Below are 10,425 nucleotides of genomic sequence, written 5' to 3'. Positions count from 1 at the left end.
TAATGATTTCTGTCTTTGTCATTATATGACCTGGAAACAGTAATGATTTCTGTCTTATTCATTATATGACATGGGAACAGTAATGATTTCTGTCTTTTTCATTATATGACATGGAAACAGTAATGATTTCTGTCTTTTTCATTATATGACATGGAAACAGTAATGATTTCTATCTTTTTCATTATATGACCTGGGAACAGTAATGATTTCTGTCTTTTTCATTATATGACATGGAAACAGTAATGATTTCTGTCTTTTTCATTATATGACATGGAAACAGTAATGATTTCTGTCTTTGTCATTATATGACCTGGGAACAGTAATGATTTCTGTCTTTGTCATTATATGACCTGGGAACAGTAATGATTTCTGTCTTTGTCATTATATGACCTGGGAACAGTAATGATTTCTATCTTTTTCATTATATGACATGGGAACAGTAATGATTTCTGTCTTTTTCATTATATGACATGGAAACAGTAATGATTTCTGTCTTTTTCATTATATGACATGGAAACAGTAATGATTTCTGTCTTTGTCATTATATGACCTGGGAACAGTAATGATTTCTGTCTTTGTCATTATATGACCTGGGAACAGTAATGATTTCTATCTTTTTCATTATATGACATGGAAACAGTAATGATTTCTGTCTTTGTCATTATATGACCTGGGAACAGTAATGATTTCTATCTTTTTCATTATATGACATGGGAACAGTAATGATTTCTGTCTTTTTCATTATATGACATGGAAACAGTAATGATTTCTGTCTTTTTCATTATATGACCTGGGAACAGTAATGATTTCTGTCTTTGTCATTATATGACCTGGGAACAGTAATGATTTCTGTCTTTGTCATTATATGACCTGGGAACAGTAATGATTTCTGTCTTTGTCATTATATGACATGGGAACAGTAATGATTTCTATCTTTTTCATTATATGACCTGGGAACAGTAATGATTTCTGTCTTTTTCATTATATGACATGGAAACAGTAATGATTTCTGTCTTTGTCATTATATGACATAGGAACAATAATGATTTCTATCTTTTTCATTATATGACCTGGGAACAGTAATGATTTCTGTCTTTGTCATTATATGACCTGGGAACAGTAATGATTTCTGTCTTTGTCATTATATGACCTGGGAACAGTAATGATTTCTGTCTTTGTCATTATATGACATGGAAACAGTAATGATTTCTATCTTTTTCATTATATGACCTGGGAACAGTAATGATTTCTATCTTTGTCATTATATGACCTGGGAACAGTAATGATTTCTGTCTTTTTCATTATATGACATGGAAACAGTAATGATTTCTATCTTTATCATCATATGACATGGAAGAGTAATGATTTCTGTCTTTGTCATTATATGACATGGAAACAGTAATGATTTCTATCTTTTTCATTATATGACCTGGGAACAGTAATGATTTCTATCTTTGTCATTATATGACCTGGAAACAGTAATGATTTCTGTCTTTGTCATTAGATGACATGGAAACAGTAATGATTTCTGTCTTTGTCATTATATGACATGGAAACAGTAATGATTTCTATCTTTTTCATTATATGACATGGAAACAGTAATGATTTCTATCTTTTTCATTATATGACCTGGGAACAGTAATGATTTCTGTCTTTTTCATTATATGACCTGGGAACAGTAATGATTTCTATCTTTTTCATTATATGACCTGGGAACAGTAATGATTTCTGTCTTTTTCATTATATGACATGGAAACAGTAATGATTTCTATCTTTTTCATTATATGACATGGAAACAGTAATGATTTCTATCTTTTTCATTATATGACCTGGGAACAGTAATGATTTCTGTCTTTTTCATTATATGACATGGAAACAGTAATGATTTCTATCTTTTTCATTATATGACATGGAAACAGTAATGATTTCTATCTTTTTCATTATATGACCTGGGAACAGTAATGATTTCTGTCTTTTTCATTATATGACCTGGGAACAGTAATGATTTCTATCTTTTTCATTATATGACATGGAAACAGTAATGATTTCTGTCTTTGTCATTATATGACATGGGAACAGTAATGATTTCTGTCTTTGTCATTATATGACATGGGAACAGTAATGATTTCTATCTTTTTCATTATATGACCTGGGAACAGTAATGATTTCTGTCTTTGTCATTATATGACATGGAAACAGTAATGATTTCTATCTTTTTCATTATATGACATGGAAACAGTAATGATTTCTGTCTTTGTCATTATATGACCTGGGAACAGTAATGATTTCTGTCTTTGTCATTATATGACATGGGAACAGTAATGATTTCTATCTTTTTCATTATATGACATGGAAACAGTAATGATTTCTGTCTTTGTCATTATATGACATGGGAACAGTAATGATTTCTATCTTTTTCATTATATGACCTGGGAACAGTAATGATTTCTGTCTTTGTCATTATATGACATGGAAACAGTAATGATTTCTATCTTTTTCATTATATGACATGGAAACAGTAATGATTTCTGTCTTTGTCATTATATGACATGGGAACAGTAATGATTTCTGTCTTTGTCATTATATGACATGGGAACAGTAATGATTTCTGTCTTTGTCATTATATGACCTGGGAACAGTAATGATTTCTGTCTTTTTCATTATATGACATGGAAACAGTAATGATTTCTGTCTTTTTCATTATATGACATGGAAACAGTAATGATTTCTGTCTTTGTCATTTTATGACATGGGAACAGTAATGATTTCTGTCTTTGTCATTATATGACATGGGAACAGTAATGATTTCTATCTTTTTCATTATATGACATGGAAACAGTAATGATTTCTGTCTTTGTCATTATATGACCTGGGAACAGTAATGATTTCTGTCTTTGTCATTATATGACCTGGGAACAGTAATGATTTCTGTCTTTTTCATTATATGACATGGAAACAGTAATGATTTCTGTCTTTGTCATTATATGACATGGGAACAGTAATGATTTCTGTCTTTGTCATTATATGACCTGGGAACAGTAATGATTTCTGTCTTTTTCATTATATGACATGGAAACAGTAATGATTTCTGTCTTTTTCATTATATGACATGGAAACAGTAATGATTTCTGTCTTTGTCATTTTATGACATGGGAACAGTAATGATTTCTGTCTTTGTCATTATATGACATGGGAACAGTAATGATTTCTATCTTTTTCATTATATGACATGGAAACAGTAATGATTTCTGTCTTTGTCATTATATGACATGGAAACAGTAATGATTTCTATCTTTTTCATTATATGACCTGGGAACAGTAATGATTTCTGTCTTTGTCATTATATGACATGGAAACAGTAATGATTTCTGTCTTTTTTATTTTATGACATGGAAACAGTAATGATTTCTGTCTTTGTCATTATATGACCTGGGAACAGTAATGATTTCTGTCTTTGTCATTATATGACCTGGGAACAGTAATGATTTCTGTCTTTTTCATTATATGACATGGAAACAGTAATGATTTCTGTCTTTGTCATTATATGACATGGAAACAGTAATGATTTCTATCTTTTTCATTATATGACCTGGGAACAGTAATGATTTCTGTCTTTGTCATTATATGACATGGAAACAGTAATGATTTCTGTCTTTTTTATTTTATGACATGGAAACAGTAATGATTTCTGTCTTTGTCATTATATGACCTGGGAACAGTAATGATTTCTGTCTTTGTCATTATATGACCTGGGAACAGTAATGATTTCTGTCTTTTTCATTATATGACATGGAAACAGTAATGATTTCTGTCTTTGTCATTATATGACATGGGAACAGTAATGATTTCTGTCTTTGTCATTATATGACCTGGGAACAGTAATGATTTCTGTCTTTTTCATTATATGACATGGAAACAGTAATGATTTCTGTCTTTTTCATTATATGACATGGAAACAGTAATGATTTCTGTCTTTGTCATTTTATGACATGGGAACAGTAATGATTTCTGTCTTTGTCATTATATGACATGGGAACAGTAATGATTTCTATCTTTTTCATTATATGACATGGAAACAGTAATGATTTCTGTCTTTGTCATTATATGACCTGGGAACAGTAATGATTTCTATCTTTGTCATTATATGACCTGGGAACAGTAATGATTTCTGTCTTTGTCATTATATGACATGGAAACAGTAATGATTTCTGTCTTATTCATTATATGACATGGAAACAGTAAAGATTTCTGTCTTTTTCATTATATGACATGGAAACAGTAATGATTTCTGTCTTTGTCATTATATGACATGGAAACAGTAATGATTTCTATCTTTTTCATTATATGACATGGAAACAGTAATGATTTCTGTCTTTTTCATTATATGACCTGGGAACAGTAATGATTTCTGTCTTTGTCATTATATGACCTGGAAACAGTAATGATTTCTGTCTTTTTCATTATATGACATGGAAACAGTAATGATTTCTGTCTTTGTCATTATATGACATGGGAACAGTAATGATTTCTATCTTTTTCATTATATGACCTGGGAACAGTAATGATTTCTGTCTTTTTCATTATATGACATGGAAACAGTAATGATTTCTATCTTTATCATCATATGACATGGAAGAGTAATGATTTCTGTCTTTATCATCATATGACATGGAAACAGTAATGATTTCTGTCTTTGTCATTAGATGACATGGAAACAGTAATGATTTCTGTCTTTTTTATTTTATGACATGGAAACAGTAATGATTTCTGTCTTTTTCATTAGATGACATGGAAACAGTAATGATTTCTGTCTTTTTTATTTTATGACATGGAAACAGTAATGATTTCTGTCTTTTTCATTAGATGACATGGAAACAGTAATGATTTCTGCCTTTTTCATTATATGACATAGGAACAATAACGATTGATGTCTTTTTATTATATGACATTGAAACAGTAATGATTTCTATCTTTATCATCATATGACATGGAAGAGTAATGATTTCTGTCTTTTTTATTATATGACCTGGAAACAGTAATGATTTCTATCTTTTTCATCTTAAGACAGGGCAGCAGTAATGAACAATATCTTTGTCGATTGGTTGCCTATTTTCAAATTGACGATCTATCAAACTACGTATTAAACAAAATTCCGTTATTAAAATGCATCCATGGTTGTTTTTTAAAGTAGTAATATTTAAAAATGTGACAGATCATAAAAATCAAACTTTGCAATAACATGCAACTTATTTCAAGTAGTTGTCGTTTGTAGATGTTGTTTATGTGTGCTTCTCGTTTCTCTTTTTTTTTTATTTACCGTTCATTTTCCATTTGAATGGTTATACACCGGTATTCAGTTTATATAGCTTGCTTTTCGGTGCAAGCCAATGCTCCGTGTTGAAGACCGTACTTTGACCTATAAGTTCAAGTTGTGACGTGGATGGAGAGTTGTCTTATTTGCTCTCATACCACATCATCTTGTATCAATATGAGCATTTCTCAAAATATTCATCGAATCGCTGTTTGAATGTTCATTTTAACGTCAATGATTTGTGGTGTGTTCCCTTCTTTATTCCCTCCCCTAAGTCAAGATTTGCAGTGATCTTTACAATGAGTTATATTGTGTACGTAATAATTAATGTAAATATGTGTTTATTTATTTATTTTTAGCAGCTTTTGAAGTGTTTTTTCCTATAAGGTTTTTGGAGAGATTAATTTTAATATACATCGGAATAGAATAGAATGAATCCAGAAAATATAAGGCATCTCTCATATTTGAAGAACTTGTAGAAAATATAATAATGCATTTATTTTTTGGCTTATTTTTTTTCTTTCATCCAAAATTTGTCAAAGGCAACAACACATTTTTTTCTTCTATTTCTTCTGATTGTTTCCCCTTTAATATGATCATCCGTTTAATTTCTGATTAACTGTTCCTATCTCCAATGTCTTTTGATATTTGTTTGCCAGTTCCACTCTCAAAACGTCTCCTTCTTTTAAAGATGAGTGTGCCTTTGATCCTTGATTGCATGAGCTTATCTTTCTTTAAAGTATTGAATTTCTTTATGTACATTATGTCCTTAAATTTTCTTTTGTTGGTAACAGTGTTTTTGTCCTGCGGCTCATCAATCGTTGAGCCGGACTAGTTTCGAATCGTTCAGTTGGAGGATTTCAAAAGTCTAGTATGGCCAAATAAGGATCTGATTGTGCATGTTTTTCTTTCGTCAGTAACGATTTAGCGGTTTAAACAGCATGTTCCACTTTCTCATTACTTTGTACATTATGGTGATCTTTGGCAAAATTCCTGAATTAAACACAGTTAAACTGAGGTCCTTTGTCAGAAAAAACAAGTGCCTGGTATGCCATATCTAACAAACTGTGCTTGTAATTAATGAATGACTGTTGTTGCTAGAGTGTTTTCCAGGTAGTCGATCTCAAAGAAATTTGAGAAATAGTCTACAGTTATTAGGTAATTTCGTGTTTCAAATGTCACTAAGTCAATACCGACTTTGGCCCGTGATCTTGAATGGACTTCATGTGAAAATAATGGTTCTTTCCTTTGTTTCCGTTCATACGTGCGGCATGTTTCATATCTTAAGGTTATATCTAACACTACATGGAGATAACGCTGTAAAATCAGCTAATTTAAAAGTTTTAGTCACTTTGTATTGTGAAGGAGATATTAAGCTTCCCAATAATCAAAATTAGTGTTTGTCAAACTGCTATATAACCAATGAATTTTTTCTGATGAAACGGTTGGTTCAAATATTTTTTTTTATATTTTTGTCAAAGGGTCAAAGTTAATATTTTGTAAAATAATTATGACAATTGAACGAGCCAAATCATTTTTACTACAAGGATACTACAGATACAGCTATGTCTGCCTCATATCTTGACTTACATCTAGAAATTGACAATGAGGGTCGGTTGAAAACAAAACTTTAAGACAAAACAGATGATTTAAGATTCCTAATTGTGAACTTTTCATTTCCATGTAGCAACATTCCAGAATCGCCTGTATACAGAGTTTATATCTCCCAATCGATACGATATTCCAGAGCTTGTATTTCCTATCTAGATTTTCTTGATAGAGGATTGCTAATCACAAGAAGTTGTTACACCAAGAATTCCAAATGGTGAAGTTGAAATCATCCTTTCGTAAATTTTACGGACGCCATCACGAGTTGTGACCTACCGAATTATAATATTTACCGGATTTGTAATACCATAAGCAACACGACGTGTGCTAGATGTGGAGCAGGATCTACTTACCCTTCCGGAGCACCTGAGATGACCCCCAGTTTTTGGTGGGGTTCGTGTTACTTAGTCTTTTTTTTTTTAATTTTGTGTGTTTTGTACTATTATTTGTCTGTTTGTCTTTTTATTTTTAGCCATGGCGTTGTCAGTTTATTTTCTATCTATGAGTTTGACTCGCCCTCTGATATCTTTCGTCCCTTATTTATTCAAGGTGTTGGGTACCACCTAAAATTGAAATCATTCATTTCTGAATTCAATCCTGGTCGGTAGAGGATTTCGCGTGCTCTTCTTAATCATCCTTCAACTCTAATGTGAGAAGTGTATTCTACGTATCATATCGGATCCTAAGGACTTTGGTATTATTACTCTTTCACGTTTGAATATTAGTCACATCTCGGATGTCGAAGTATATATTTATCTCATGTGACACATCAGATTTATGTCTAGCCATTCTGATTGTATAATGTGTTTGAGATTTTGTAGTGGTGTGTCAGTTACTGTGTGCTGTTGTATTTCTTTGAGCCTTTTTCTGATATTGTAAGATTTTTAATATGTTTATTGCTTTTTTTCCTCACTATCTGACTCAGTTTGCTTATCCTTGAGATATGCTCTGCTTAGTGCGAGATACATCTCTTTTCCTGGTTTGTATACTAGCTGTATATTGTATTTCTGTACTTGTAACACCATTCTTTGTTGTCTCTCTGGTGCACACTAGAGAGGCTTCTTTAAATTGTCGATTTGATGTAACATACACTTTTCTGCCATATGTGTATTAATGGAATTTTTGTAGGCCAAAAACTACAGATAAAAGTTATTGTGTACATCGAGTCTATGTGTCAGTAAGTGCACGACTAACATACGCTATCGATTCCTTTTCCTGTAATATTGCTGCCTCATGACCTGTTTCAGATGCATTGCTTTGTAGTGTTAGTTCCATGTTGGGATCATAGTATTTCAAAATAGATTCACTGGTTACTAGTGTCTTTATCTCATTTAAAGCTTAGTCGAGATTATCTAACCAGCAGAATTCTGAATCTTTAAGTGTTAATTTTCGGAGGGGTTCTTAAATATGCTTAGCTTGTGTAGACATTTGCTCAAGTATGTTACGAATCCTACCAATCTCCAAACTCCTGAAACATCAGTGGGTTTAGGCATTTCTAGTACTGCGCGTACTTTTTCTAATTCCATTTTTAGACGACCTTTATTGTTAATCAAGTGACCAATACATTTTACTTCTTTCATCTTCAATTTGAGTTTGTCTTTATTAAATTAAAGATTTCTTTCCCTGCATCTTTCCATTAGAAATCGGAATTGTCTGTCATCTTCTTTAATAGCTTCTTCTTCTGATTTCTCTTCGCCATAAATCAATGTGTCATCAATTATGATGTGTACTCCAGGTTGACCTTCCACTGCCTGATCTTGTCTGTGCTGATATTCTTCTGGCGATAAGGTAATACCAAAAGGCGATCTCAACCAACGATAACTTCCAAAAAGTGTATCAAATGTGCTCAGGTATGAAGACACGTCATCTAACTGGACGTGACAGAATAAGTTCTTTGCATCGACAACACTGAAAATATTAGCATTTAAAAGCTCAGGTAGCAGATCATAAATTGTATGTAGCGGGTAATGACGTCGTTTGACGTGTTGGTTGACGTGTTTAGGTTCAATACAAACCCGTAGCTGATTACGCTTTTCCATGGTTACTAAGCTTGAAACCAAAGGCGTTGGTTTAGTTACTGGAGTAACAATGTTCATATCACAAAGTCTGTTTAGCTCAGTTTGCAGTTGGTCCTTTATTGCGACAGGTACCTTCCTTGGTGGGTGTACTACTGGTTGAGAATTTTCGTCGAACTCCAGATGATATTTTTCTTCAAGTTATGTACATTCAAAGATATCTTCTTTTTCTTTTAAAACATTTGCTTTATCAATTGGCCTATATGAATCCGGTGACATTCGTGCTCCTTGCTGTACACTTTTAATGTTTGCATAGTGTATTGTCATTAAGTGCGTAGCTTTGACTGTTTTATTACCAAGTGATTGAGTGAATGTTTTATCTTTCACAACAATAAATTTTGCTTTGAACTTAGCATCATTCGTGGGTTCAATCAGTTTCAGCTGGCAAGTACCAAGTGGTTTTATTGTAGTGTTATTGTACATTTTAAGGACTTGACTTGTTTTCTTTGATCTTTAATGCCTAATTCTTTCAGTGCATTGCTATTTATAATGTTACATGTTGCACCAATGTCTAATTCAAATTTGACTGGCATGATTTGTTTACTAACATTGTTCATAGTTGCGTACACATGACGGCTATTTTTACCATCTATGGTTTTGATTGGTACAAGGGTTACTGCTTTTAATTATAAAAAAAAACCCCATCACTGTCATAATCATCTGATGCTTCAAAGTGGTTTGTTTGCCACATTTCCGACAAGTTTGACCATACGATGGACAGCTGGACCTAGAATGTTCATGTCTCTGTCTACAATATTTCCACTGCAGTTGCTGCTATTATTTCGGTATTGTTGCTTTTCATGTTTGACATAAATCATGTGCCTTGTTTCTGTTTGAATTTTGTGTTTGGTTTGGCTTATGTCTTTCAGCATTTACTTCTGTGTCGGAGGCAGCTGTAGTTTCTTTTTTTATAGTTTTGATTCTTTCTTAAGAAGGCTCAGCAGCTCTTCCAAAGTACATGGTTTTATCAAGTGTAATATCTACCGTGCATAGTAAGCGTTCCCTCAGACTCGAGTTGCCGCAAACAATACGATCACGTACCAGGGAGTCATTCAGCGCCTATTAATTACGTGTGGATGCAAACCGTTTTAGTTCCGTGTATTTGTCGAATGTTTCTTCTTGACGTTGATTTCTTATATTCAACATGTATGTATCACTGTTTCGTTTTATCTTGGGATTGCAGTGGTTATTAAATGCTTCTAGAACCTGTAGAAATGTTCTTTCATTCGGTGGACGTTCAAATGTCAACGTTTCGTACACCTCTCTCCCTTGTGTGCCTACCAGATAAAGAAACATTTTCATCTTAGCTTTCTTATCTTCTGAGTCCATTGTCAAATCAATGTACAGTTCTACTTCTTCTTTCCATCTTTTTTACTCATCAGCGAGATTTGGAGCTTCAACATTCTTTTTCGGGTTGCGGTAGCTTATCCA

This window comes from Mytilus galloprovincialis, chromosome 3 (genome assembly GCF_965363235.1).
Source record: "Mytilus galloprovincialis chromosome 3, xbMytGall1.hap1.1, whole genome shotgun sequence".
Taxonomy (NCBI): domain Eukaryota; kingdom Metazoa; phylum Mollusca; class Bivalvia; order Mytilida; family Mytilidae; genus Mytilus; species Mytilus galloprovincialis.
This window is presented reverse-complemented; position numbering follows the sequence as displayed.